Here is a 12,809-nt window from a genome sequence, read left to right on the forward strand (position 1 = left end):
CTGTGGCCTTGGGTCCGCTCCCTAACAAACACCAGCAGGCTTTATTATCTCATCGCTTTTTTCACCAGGGCAGCTCGGCACTGAGTCAACAATTTGGCTTGACGCAATCCGCGGCACGATCTATAGTTGCTGCCTGCCCTGATTGTCAAGGACAGCAGACACCTGTTTTCTATGGAGTTAACCCGAGAGGCCTGCAAGTGTTACAATTGTGGCAAACGGATGTCACCCATATCTCTGAATTTGGGCGGCTTCGGTTTGTCCATGTTTCTGTTGATACATTTTCCCACGCTGCTTGCGCTACAGCCCAAGCAGGGGAGAAATCTTTACACGTAATTCACCATTTTCAATGTGCCTTTGCAACTCTCGGCATTCCTCAAACAGTGAAAATCGACAATGGCCCTGCCTATGTTTCCAAAAAGGTGCAGAGTTTTCTAAATCAATGGGGTGTTCACCACATGACTGGGATTCCCCATTCCCCTACAGGCCAAGCCATCGTTGAATGCTTGCATGGCACTCTGAAGCACCTCGTGCAAAAACAAAAAGGGGGAATGCAGGGGGAGTCCCCACAGGCAAGACTAGACAAAGCTGTATATGTGCTTAACTTTCTCTCCTTCCCTAACAACTCTATCACCCATTTTTTCACATTTTTCCTCTTTGACTACAACGGAAAAGGTACCACAGTGGGTACCGGAGCAAGTTTGTGATTTGGTTATTGGACAATGGTCTGGGCCACACGAGCTCATAACTTGGGGAAGGGGATATGCTTGTGTCTCCACAGAGAGTGGACCGCAATGGGTTTCAGCACGGTGCGTGCGACCTGCGTTGCAGTCGCTGCCCTCCTCATCCTCAGAAGTTATGGAGGAGGGGATTGGCCTCCAGCCCCTCCCCAAGGAACTGGCAGCAACGTCTGGATAACCCCAGCCAACACCATCAATCAAAGTACCATATGCCTGGCTACCAGCGGTCCTTGAAATCCCTTTTCTATGTGTCTGGTGGGAGTTCCAGTGGAGAAAACTGATTGGTGGTGGGTATCCGCATGAGCCGAATACAAGGGCTTCAGCTGCTGCATAATATGCTGGCAATGGATCAATGAGACCAGAGATCTAAACTGGGGGGGGGTAAGACTACAGTTGGTCTAACTGACGGAGTACGCAAGTTGCAAGTGGATGATGGATGGGAGTGGTTAAATAAGTTGTTTGGTAACTGGGATCTGTCTGGGTGGTTACTATCTGTAGTGAAAACAGGTTTGCTGATTTTGGTAATTATTGTAATTGTGTTATTAATGGTACCTTGCTTGATCGGTCTGCTGCAAAGGGCCCTGCAGCAAACCGTTAGTGCCATTTTTGTAGCACAAATACAAAAAGGGGGAATTGTCAGGGATTGCAGCAGGTCTGTGGAATCTCTGGCTCCCTTAGCGGAGAACATTAACCTTGAAAAGATTAGAGTGTATCTATGAGATAGGAAATTCACACAGAGACAGCAGAAAGTTATTAACAAGTTTAAGGAGGGTTTGGCCATGGAGCAGAAACTGGCCAAGCTAACAATCGTCCAATCATAACTCTGTTGCTAGCTATTGTCCTTTGCAGCCCTCACTAATAAGCAGCAGCCATGACGAGGAAAGCTCAGTATGAATAATGCACTTGGAAAACAATAAAGCATAGTTTGCGTTGCATCTACCCCAGTTGTTTGTGTTTTTGGTCGCCACGACTGCAACAGCTATATGTCAAGTGCATGCCCTGCACATAAAGCCCAGTATCCTCTGAAAATAGTTACAAGACAAAATCACTCCTGTGTCAAAGGTTCATTGCTCTAGTGGAAGTATAAAAGCTCGGACTTCATGTTCTTTAGGGTCAGACCTAACTCAGGATGCATGGTTTAAATCACAGAAACAAGGAAAGCTGATGAAGCCTGGCAGAGCCAACATATCTGGGGAGAAGTAGTTCTAGAGCATAATTTTCTCACTCAGCACTTTGCATTGTTTTCTTTAACAATACCATTCACCTCTCCTCCAGATGACTCCAGTAGATTTACCCCTGCGCTTGCTCCCAAGGACATTATCTATCACTCTCTGTCCCCCCATCCGCACCATACTCAAGGACTTCCCTGTGGCAGACAGTACAGCTTGAGATGGAACAGTGCTCTCCCATGACCTTGAAGGACCAGTGTATACTGGTCCTCCCTTCGCTCTTCCCATGCAAAACTTACTTCAGAGAGTAATTGGAGGTGGCACGGAGCCAGCATCTGCAAGGCCACAAATCCATAGCTGATTGAATAATCTTGTGCGTAATTAGTTAGACTACTGGCTTATTTAGCAACCGCACTTTGCGTGCTTTTTGCAAATAAGGTATTGCATCCGGGACAGTACGGCATATAAGTTGTATCTGATGCTCAATAAAGGGTCTTTGGTATGTTACACCGGAATCCGTGCACATCATACACTGCAGTAAATGATCCCAATTTGCTGACAGAGGCTGCTAGTTATGCACGAGTGCTTCCCCTCCCTCTCCCGGGAGGTCACTGGTGCAAACCGCCACCCCCTCCCATGTAATGCCCCCTAGGCAGCCCTCTGGCAGTCCCTAATCCCAGGACAACCCCCTCATGCACCCCCCCCACCCCAGTGCACTGCCGCCCCATAGAACCCCACCATGCAACACCTTGGATGCCTGCCCTTATGCAGCCCCTGCCATGCAACTGCCCCTGTGTAGTCCTCCCACTCAGTGCCGCCAGTGCAAGGAATAGAAGCACCCCCTCCCAGTGCCGCTGCCTCCCGCAGCACACACAGAAAAGGCCAAAGGTGGCAGGGGATGAAGGGCCGCTGGGAGAATCCTAGGAGAGGGAGCGAGACACAGCCCCCAAGGGTCATAAGGCACAAGGGGACACCCCCCTCTCCCCTTCCCCCGCCTCAGGGCACAGGGAATGCTCGAGGAAGACTTGGCTGAGGCCTGGACTGCAAAAACCCCCAGAACATGGCAATTTGGGGCATTGGAGATGGAGTCGCATTGCCTTCGGGTGCCCACACCCAGACCCCACTACCCACCCTCCCTGCCTCCTTGCCGCAGCCCAAGAAAGGGCCAAGAGCGCCGGATTGAACCAACCCCCACTTAATAGAGGAGCAGAGGAAACTGCTTTGGGAACAGGCAGCACCGTGGGACAGGAGATCAACAACAACAGCAGCTTCTTTTATGCACATAAAGACATTGGGCCCATGGTCGAGCACAAGTTTAAAACACAAAACTCCCAAAAGCAGCTGACAGGAACGTGGGATCGAGGCTGCAGAACCAATCTGGGTACAAAACTACACCACAAGAGCCAGGGTTGTAACGAAACAAAACCCCTGTGTGTTGTGTGGCCCCAGCGTGTTTTCAAGGGCTGGATGGGCAGGGATTTTTGGGCAGGTGGCAGCGACGCTCTTTGGTTCCTGGTGAAGCGCCAAGGGGAAGGGGATGGTGTCCTCACCTTGAGCATGGACAAAAGTCCTCGGCACCTCAGGATTTACCACATTGTATCCCTCTTAAAAAAAAAAAAACATAATTAACTACAGCACACTACAAAGTAAAACCTTTCTGATTGCCTGAATTTGCAATGGGGAGTTTGTGGAGGGAACCATCTGGTCTCAATGCCAAAGTGCTAGATTTTTCCTGCATTTCTAAAATCTTATATTGAGCCCTTGGTTGTGACTTAATCACCAGTTTCAGAAAAATCGACAGTGCAGCCAGGCACAAACAGTCCTGGAGGTTTCTGCAGAGCAATGATGATAACTTTTTAACACAGATTGTGGGGGAGCCAATGAGGAGAGGTGGGCTACTGGACCTCACACTAACTATTTGTAGAGAGGGACTTCTTGGAGATGTGAAGGTGAGGGGGTAGCCTCGGCTGCAGTGACCATGAGTTGGTTGAGTTCAGGAGCCAACGAGGAGGAAGCAGGGCTGTAAGTAGCCTTGCAACCATGGACTTCAGGAGGGCCAACTTTGGCCTCTTCACAGACCTCCTCAGAAGAATCCCATGGGCTGGAGCTCTAGAAGGAAGGGGGGCCCAAGAGAGCAGGTTAGTTTTCAAGCAGCACTTCCTCCATGCCCAGCAACAGTGCATCCCTGTGTATAAGAAGTCAGGCAGAGGGGGCAGGAGACCTGCGTGGATGAGCAAGGAGCTGCTGGCAAAACTCATAAAAAGGCAGTATACAGAAAGGGGAAAAAGGACAGGCTCCTTGGGAGGAATATAGGAATGTTGTCAGGGAATGCAGAGATGTGACAAGGAAAGCTAAGGCACAATTGGAATTAAATCTGGCAAGGGATGTTAAAAATAAGAAGAGCTTTTTCAAATATATCAATGGTAAAAGCAAGATCAGGCAAAATGTGGGCCCACTGGTGAACGGTGTGGGTACCCTGGTTACGAAAGACACAGAAAAAGCAGAGTTACTGAATGCCTTTTTTGCTTCAGTGTTTACCAAGGGCAGCCCTCTGGAATCCCAGACCATAGAAACCAGAGAAGGTGCCTGGAGAGAGGAAGACTTGCCCCGTGCAGAGGAAGATTGGGTCAGAGAGCTCTTAGGGAAACTTGACATCCATAAATCCATGGGCCCTGATGGGATGCGCCCCAGAGTGCTGCGGGAGCTGGCAAATGTTATTGCTAGGCTGCTCTCCATCATCTTTGAAAGGTCCTGGAGAACGGGGGAGGTGCCAGAGGACTGGAAGAAGGCCAATGTCACGCCAGTCTTCAAAAAAGGCAAGAAGGAGGACCCAGGCAACTACAGGCCAGTGAGCCTCACCTCCGTCCCCAGAAAAGTGATGGAACGGCTCATACTGGCCATTGTCTCCAGGCACGTGGAGGACAAGAAGGTGCTCAGGATTAGTCAGCATGGATTCACCAAGGGGAAATCTTGCTTGACTAACCTGATAGCCTTCTATGATGAAATGACCGGCTGGGTAGATGAGGGGAGAGAGGTGGATGTCGTCTATCTCGACTTCACCAAGGCTTTTGACACCGTCCCTCACAATATCCTCCTGGGCAAGCTCCGGCAGTGTGGGATAGATGAGTGCACAGTGAGGTGGATTAGGAACTGGCTGGATGGCAGAGCTCAGAGGGTGGTGATCAGAGGTGCAGAGTCTAGTTGGAGGCCTGTGGGTAGCGAGGTCCCCCAGGGGTCAGTCCTTGGTCCAGTCCTGTTCAATTTATTCATCAATGACCTGGATGAAGGCACAGAGTGCTCCCTCAGCAAGTTTGCTGATGATACCAAACTGGGAGGAGTAGCTGATACCCCAGAGGGCTGCACTGCCATCCAGAGGGACCTGGACAGACTGGACAACTGGGCAGTGAGAAACCTTATGAAATTCAACAAGGCTGTTCCGGATGGGTACGGGATTCGGCAATAATCATACAGAACAAAGTGACTACGTTGAGCATTTATTCAGGTGAAAGCACATAAAAGAAGCAAAGTATGGATAACTACTCACGAGGTGATACCTGCTGGCGGGATACTGGACCCGAACATCCTCTCGAGCTGGCAGACCAGAGAGAGAGAGTTGCTGACCGGCTCCCACAGAGACAACGTAGGCCTCAGAGTTAGGAGTTTCTCCTTCCTCAGTCCTCTCTCCTCACTCTCCCCTTTTGCCCAGTGCATCCTGGCACATAGGGTCAGTACGACCCAGGAGGCAGGCCAGGGGGCGGACAAACTCCTCCTTCAATTGCGCATCTCTCCCCCCTGGGTGCTCAGGCGTGCATACCAATTGAGGGTCCCAGCCCTCAATTCGAGGGTCCTGCCTTCCTCCTCTTCTTCCTCATTTCTGGGTGTTTGACCTCCAAAGCTAGTTTGGAGGACGTCTGCGGTTAAGTTGGCTACAAGCCCGGTCGAGCGGCCACCTTCAGCTGGGTTTTGGAGGGGGCTGCCTGTGAACCGGGCTGAGTAGCTGCATCTGTGCTCCTTATCGCTCAGCCTAGGCAGGCAAACACCTTCTTTCTCAAGGTCTGGCCTCTGCTTCCCACAGGAGATTTTTATGACTCTACAGATCATAAAGATTTCCACCTCCTATACATGCCACTCCCTGATCTGTAGAGGTCAATCTATTGTAGCGAAGGACCCGAACAGATAACGTTTTCATAGCAGTTTCAACCATGCCTCGTGTTAGAAATAATAGCCCTAATAACAGTTTCTGTAGCCATGGCCAATCCCACGTCGATCGTCCGAATGGAGTCCAGTCACCATCCACTCTCAATTGATGAGTCAGATCCTGTAACGTCCAGACCTGAGCATGCATAGACGTGACATGTTCGCTTAGAGTCATGCAGCACATGCCCCCTGCCTCCTCACACCTGTGGCCATGCATAAGCAGAAGCATAACTGTCACAGCAAGGTTGCATGCTACATCCACCAACAATGATGGCAAAGCTGTCATTGTAGCACTGCTGGACTTTGCTAGCCAGCATCCCAGTCTTTGTAGCATGGTCAATGTTTGCAAGGCAGTGATTCCCGGAGCCAATGCCTCGAACGATGATGTTCCTGTATCTCTCTCTCTCCTTTTTTCTTTTTTCTGTAAAATGGTAAGTCGCCCTACTGTGCAGGGTGGCACAAGAAGTCCAGCGGGCCTACATGAGTGTTAGCATAAGTAATTTGCAAACGAGTTCTGTGTATTTAGTCACAAGTTAATTACGCTAAGTGTCACTCATGTCAGCAGCAGGTCACTTGGCCTACACTCGCCTGCTAGATGGTCCTCAGAGAGAGATGGCCATCACTCACATCAAGGTCTGGCATGGCATGTGTCCCCACTGCTCAATGCCTAATGGGTTGCAGCCAACAGCGGAGCTCGAGGTTAATCTTGGTGGTGAACACAGAGGCCAACCCAGTCTTGCCCTTGACTATGATAGGAGGCCCAGGCTTTTCAGCTGGTCATCAAGGTAGTGTCTCACTTGCCTCATGCAGTAGCAAGTTGCTATTATGGGAGCACACACACAGATTTGCATTAGTAGTATAACTGCGCAGGATGCAGCAGTGCATTGAACATGCCAGTTGCTGTGGGTGACCGGCCAAAGAAAATTTCCCATCAGTGGTGGCCTCCCACCATCTTAATCCATTCCATGACCTGCTTTATCGTATTGCCATCATGATGCACAGTTATTAGGATCTTCTTAGCTTCTGCCTTAGCATTTTCTAACAGCTGTTATAAATTTACAAGTTCTAACAATTCTTTTACAAGCGACAAGTCCATACCAATTAGGATTGGGCTCATGCTATAATATAGGGTATAGTTTCTCATTAGCAACTGACCAGTAAACACGGGTAACACACAAAATCACAGCCTTTAATAATAACTACATTGTAAGCACACAGTCATTAAACACAGTCTGGTTATAACTTTCATTACTTAGCACGTATTTACACATTGTTCTAAAACGCACGCATCTTTTCACTACATAAGCTAAAGCAGTTTTATTATTACTCTGCAGATTGATCCCAAAATGGCACACACCCTCTTTGGTATCAAAGCAAACATTGCTCACCTTAAGGGCATCATCTTCGGTGGTCAGGGCGGGGAGCGGGTAGAGCACAGATAAAGCTTCTCAATGGTGACATCCGCCACGGTCAGTACATAGATGATGACTGCACTGAGGACCTGGTCTTGGGTGAAGGTCGCAGGTCTCCATCACGCTTGAAGCTGTTGTTCTTCCTCTGTGGCCGCGTCCCACACGATTTTTTCAGATTTCAGTGGGGAGGACTCCACTGTCTCCATCTCCAAAAATACCTGCAGTGACACTCTGCACCCGCATCTGGGCCTGGGTGCAACTAAGAGCAAGGGACACATTATTTTGTTCAATTCCCAGTGCTTGCAGCACACCTAATGATCTCTACATGGGGTCATTTGCCCTTCCATGCTCTTCATGCTGGAGCTTGTCTGTTGCTTCATTCTTGCATTCTATACTGAAGTTATGTCTCTAGTCTCTCTGCAAGGATACAAGTCAGATTATGGCTCTCAGTCCTTCTCCTCCCCTGGAACATCTGGTCCACTCGCGGGGGAGTGGGGGGGCGGGCGGCGGGGAGTGGATGCAGATGGCGGGGGGCAGGTTGCTTTAGCTTTTGAGAAATCCCGTTTTCACCGTCTCGGGGATTATTTTGATTCTTGCCCCCGCCCCCCCCCACCCGGGGACCCATTCAAGTATTCCTCTATGGGGGCGTCCACTCTTTGATCAACCCTGTATTGTTGAGCACTCTGATTGATTGGATCATCTGGACCTTCCCTGGTCGCAGCACCCCAGCAGGTTCAAGAGTCTGATGTATGGCTTGATGGCAGTCAGTCACAAGTTTTTCCTTGACAGGCTGGTCACCCAAACCCCAAGCAGGGATTACATCACCCCTGTGCTTTTCTGGGTTCCCATGCACTATTGTGACCTCTGCTCCCGTGTCCACCAAAGCGCGGACCATTTGTCTATTTTGTTCCGAACAATAAATGGTACGTGTAACAAACGGTCGATCGTCTCGGCAAACGATGTTACATTGGAACCCTTCGGACACCGGAGCTTGGCCACGCCCCTATTCTTGTTTTGGGCGTCCGAGCCTCTCCTGAGGGGGAAAACTGGTTCCAGTTCTTCCTTTGGTCTGAATCGTAACACCGTCCGCTCTAAATCCTCCCACGGGTACAACACCTGTGATCCATCAGCCTTGGACATTATTCCTGAGCATTGTTTGGCCACCTAGACCGCACGGACGTTATGTCAGCGTGCTAGCTGGCATAATACTTCTATTGGTTTCCCATCAATTTCCTGTCTATCAATGCCCTTCTGTAACAGTAGCCAAAATATTCGAGCCTGCTGCCCAAGTCCCAGCCCTGTGGCATTTTCCCTTCTTCTTTGCCCATTTGGCGAGTTGGATTTAGGCTGGTCTAACTCCAATCCTGGTAAGTCCCCTATTTGCTGTAATTTTTCAATTGCATTCTCAATAGGGTTTCCTTGTTCTGTCATCAGAACTGGAATTAGATAAGGGCGCCACACCTCTGGGCATCCCTCCAACAACTTATTTCACATTCTAGGTAACAGGACTTGTTGCAAATATAAGTCTGGACTGTTGCATTCCACTGCAACCTTCATCGCTTCCACCTTCGACATTTGGCAAGCCCGCCATAACGTTACCCAGGAAGAGCTACATGGGGGCCAATCACCGTCAGTAGCGTACTGTTCGAAAAGCCCCTCCGCTACTGCAGCAGGGAGACTTGTACCATTTGCGTCTACTCTCGGCAGGGTGGACTGTACATACATGTGATTAGTTAACCCCAAAACGTAGCGGCATCAACATTGTCAATCCTCACCGAATCGGCCCCTTCTTCCATTAATCTTACGATCCAGGACTGTGTTTTTTCCCCCGGTTGTTGTTTATATTTTGCTAGCAGATTCTTAATATCTTCGGGGGTAAAATCGGTTACTTCATCCTGTTGCACCACTTGTTCTGGCCCTGGCAGCACAACTTTCCTTCGTATTACTGGGGCAGCTCGCCTTTTTGGTTCATCCTGCAATGGGCCCTTCTCCTCCAGTATGGGGACTTCCATGCTGCCTTTTGAGAACAGGGAGAACAGCTACCCATATCAAAGATCTTGGATAAAGGGAGATTTGGGGCAAAACTCGTCCTCGGTGTAAATCATCAGTTCACCTATGCTATCAAACCCTGATACTTTCAGTCCGCTCTGCAGGATCATCCTTCTTGCAATTCCAGACGCCCATAGTGCACCTTTCATTTCCATGGCCTTGGAGAGAGTCTTAATGCACAAAGTTTCAGCAGCGCAAGAAATCCTCTCCTATTAAATCTAATTTAAATGCATAAGCTACGATTCCTAAATAGGCGTATTACAGAGATTTAGAAAGACAGTTAATGCATGTTAAATATCATAAATTCTGAGGGATGAATAGTAATATGTTTTAGGAATCAGAGCATAATATATCAAGATTCACAACCTATTACTGATATAATAATTAAAAGACAGTTAGCGTCTACTTAAATCGCAGTAAAATGTGTCAGAAAACAAGAGGTTCGCTCCTAATTTAGGTATAAAGGTGCACAGCCGTTTGAGTGCTTTCATCGTTGGTGCAACTCAAAGGAGCCTCACTTCCAGCATCTGCCCAGTATTCCCACTGGGACACCCAAACTTCCTTGGGATTCCCCCATGCCCCTTCCAAATTCAGCCCTGAAGAGATGGGATGAAGTGTGACCTGATCATTTTGGTGCAAGAAAGATTCGTATCAGATTCGCATATCTGATAAGCTGCCAATCAAGACTTGTTGCAACATGCACTATCTAAAGACCATTTTGCCAGATTTTAGCTTAAGAAAAATCAAATTTACATGGTGAGACTGATTCAAATCTCCATCAATGAAAACCCTCCAAAAAGTCATCCAGCTTCTTGATTAAACTTGTGATTTATTTCTTGGGCATGTTTTAAATCATCGACAGTACATAACATATTTTTCTGCTGTCTACTGCAACTGGATTTAAGCTTAACATCTAAAATTAAACACATTAAAACATTCAGAGTGTTAAAAAACAGATAGGAAGGTAGAATAAGAGCAAGTTGAACAACACGTGGGCTATTTGGGTGCTCATGCCCAAAAATTTTTACTAAGTGAAAGAAAAAATGAAAAATTTTAAAAGCTCAGATACAGCAATCCTGAGCGAGTTTATCATCACAGCAACACACAAGGGGATGAACATGTGGAGTGGACCTCGCTACGTGAGCTTGATATTTAATAAGTGAGAAAACCCCCTGCTCCGGCCGCACGTCTCAGTGGCTGAAGTTGGCTGCCGCCGGCAGAGCCATTCCTGGCAAGGCAGCTCTCGAGGAAAGGACAGCGGCTCTCCTGGAAGTAATCAGGCTCCCGGTGCATGCCTCCTAAGTGTTTAAATCACCACCAGGCTCACAGCGACGTTCAGATGATCTCGAAGGGAAGGGCTCTGGAGCGGACGCTCGTGCCGGAGCACCTTGTCTAGAGGCGAACAACTGCGGCAAAAGCCGCTGAACGAGAAAGCGCAGACAGCGAGAGGAAGCCGCAGCGCCGACCCCCGTGCGGGCAGTGCTGAGCTCCGGGACAGAGGCGGCTCTGACTCAGCGGGGGCGGAGCCAGCAGGGCAGGCGGGATTTCAAAAGCTGCCCCCAGAGAGCGCGAGTGATCAGGAGTGCGGCGTGGTAGTTCTGCACCTTTTCCAGGTGTGGAAAAGAATTCTCTCCACAGACTTCCACCAGCGGGAGATCAGGTGAAGCCATGGTTTCCACTCGGCAGAGAGCTTCCACCAGGAAGACTGTGGCGACACAGACTGAACCGCCACAGAAACATGCAGCGGTCCAGGTTTCTGGCTGTGGGGAATGTCTGAGTCTCTCCATGTTACTGGGGAGTAGTGAAAACATCGCCTGCCTTAGGTGTGAGCAGGTGGATGACCTGCTCAGCTTGGTGGTGGAGCTGAAGGAGGAGGTAGAAAGGCTGAGAGCCATCAGGGAATGTGAAAGAGAAATAGACTGGTAGAGCTGCATTCTGCAGTCTTCCCAGGAAAGCCACTCAGAGAACCCCCCAATTCAGTCTGTAAATCCAGTACCCTCTTGCCATAGGGCAGAGGGGGCAGAATTAACAGTATCAAGGGATGAACAACAATGGAAACAGGTCCCTATTCAAGGTGGCAGGAGAACCCTTCCACAGCCTGCCTCACCTCCACCAGTGACAACATCCAACAGGTACGAGGCCCTGGAACTTGGGGATCAGATAGAGGAGGTCATGAACCAAGGCCCATCTAGGGGGCTGTCTACAGAGAGGCAGTCAGGTCCACGCCCTGAGGCTGCTTCCCCCTAAGGAGAAAAGGAGCACCCGGAAGAAGCGGCGGGTGATTGTTATGGGTGACTCCCTGCTGCAGGGCACGGAGACACTGATATGTAGACCGGACCCCTTATCCAGAGAGGTCTGCTGCTTGCCAGGGCCCTGAATAAAGGATGTTACAGAAAGGCTCCCAAGGCTTGTCCAGCAGTCTGACTATTACCCCCTGGTACTGTTTCACGTGGGCACAAATGATGCCATGGGGAAACTGAGGGATATCAAGCGAGACTTCAGAGCCCTAGGGATGGCCGTCAAAGGTATGGGAGCCCAGGTAGTGTTCTCCTCTATCCTACCAATGAGGGGAATGGATTCAAGGAGGAGAAGGCAGATATGGCAGATTAACACCTGGCTGCGCCGCTGGGCTTGGCAACAGGGTTTTGGCTTCTATGAACATGGGACTCTGATGACCACCAGCTACTGGGGAATGATGGGATCCACCTCAGCAAGAGGGGCACACGTCTCTTTGCCAAAAGGCTGGCCAACCTGGTTAGGAGGGCTTTAAACTAGGCAAGAAGGGGGAAGGGGAGTGTCACACAGACAGGGCAATCAGTACCACACAGCCAAAGTCAGATGGCATCCAGCGGGAGTATGGTAGTGGGGAGGTGAGGATAGGATATGATCACAGAGGGTCCTCTTTCACCCCTCCTGGGAAACCTGCAGGCTCGATTACTTCCCTGAAATGCCTGTACACCAATGTGCGAAGCATGAGGAATAAGCAGGACGAACTGGAGCTCTGTGTACGGTCCCAGCATCATGATCTCATTGGAATCACAGCAACATGGTGGGATAGCTCACACGACTGGAGTGCTGTCATGGAAGGCTATATGCTCTTTAGGAAGGACAGGCTGGGAAGGCGAGGTGGTGGAGTTGCTCTTTATGTGAGAGAGCAACTGGAATGCATGGAGCTCAACCTGGGAGTGGATGATAAGCAAGTCGAGAGCTTGTGGGTAAGGGTTAAAGGGCAGGCTAATGTGGGA

This window comes from Tinamus guttatus, unplaced genomic scaffold, assembly GCF_059628265.1.
Source record: "Tinamus guttatus ecotype Peru unplaced genomic scaffold, ASM5962826v1 Tinamus_guttatus_pri_ptg000656l, whole genome shotgun sequence".
NCBI classification, from domain to species: domain Eukaryota; kingdom Metazoa; phylum Chordata; class Aves; order Tinamiformes; family Tinamidae; genus Tinamus; species Tinamus guttatus.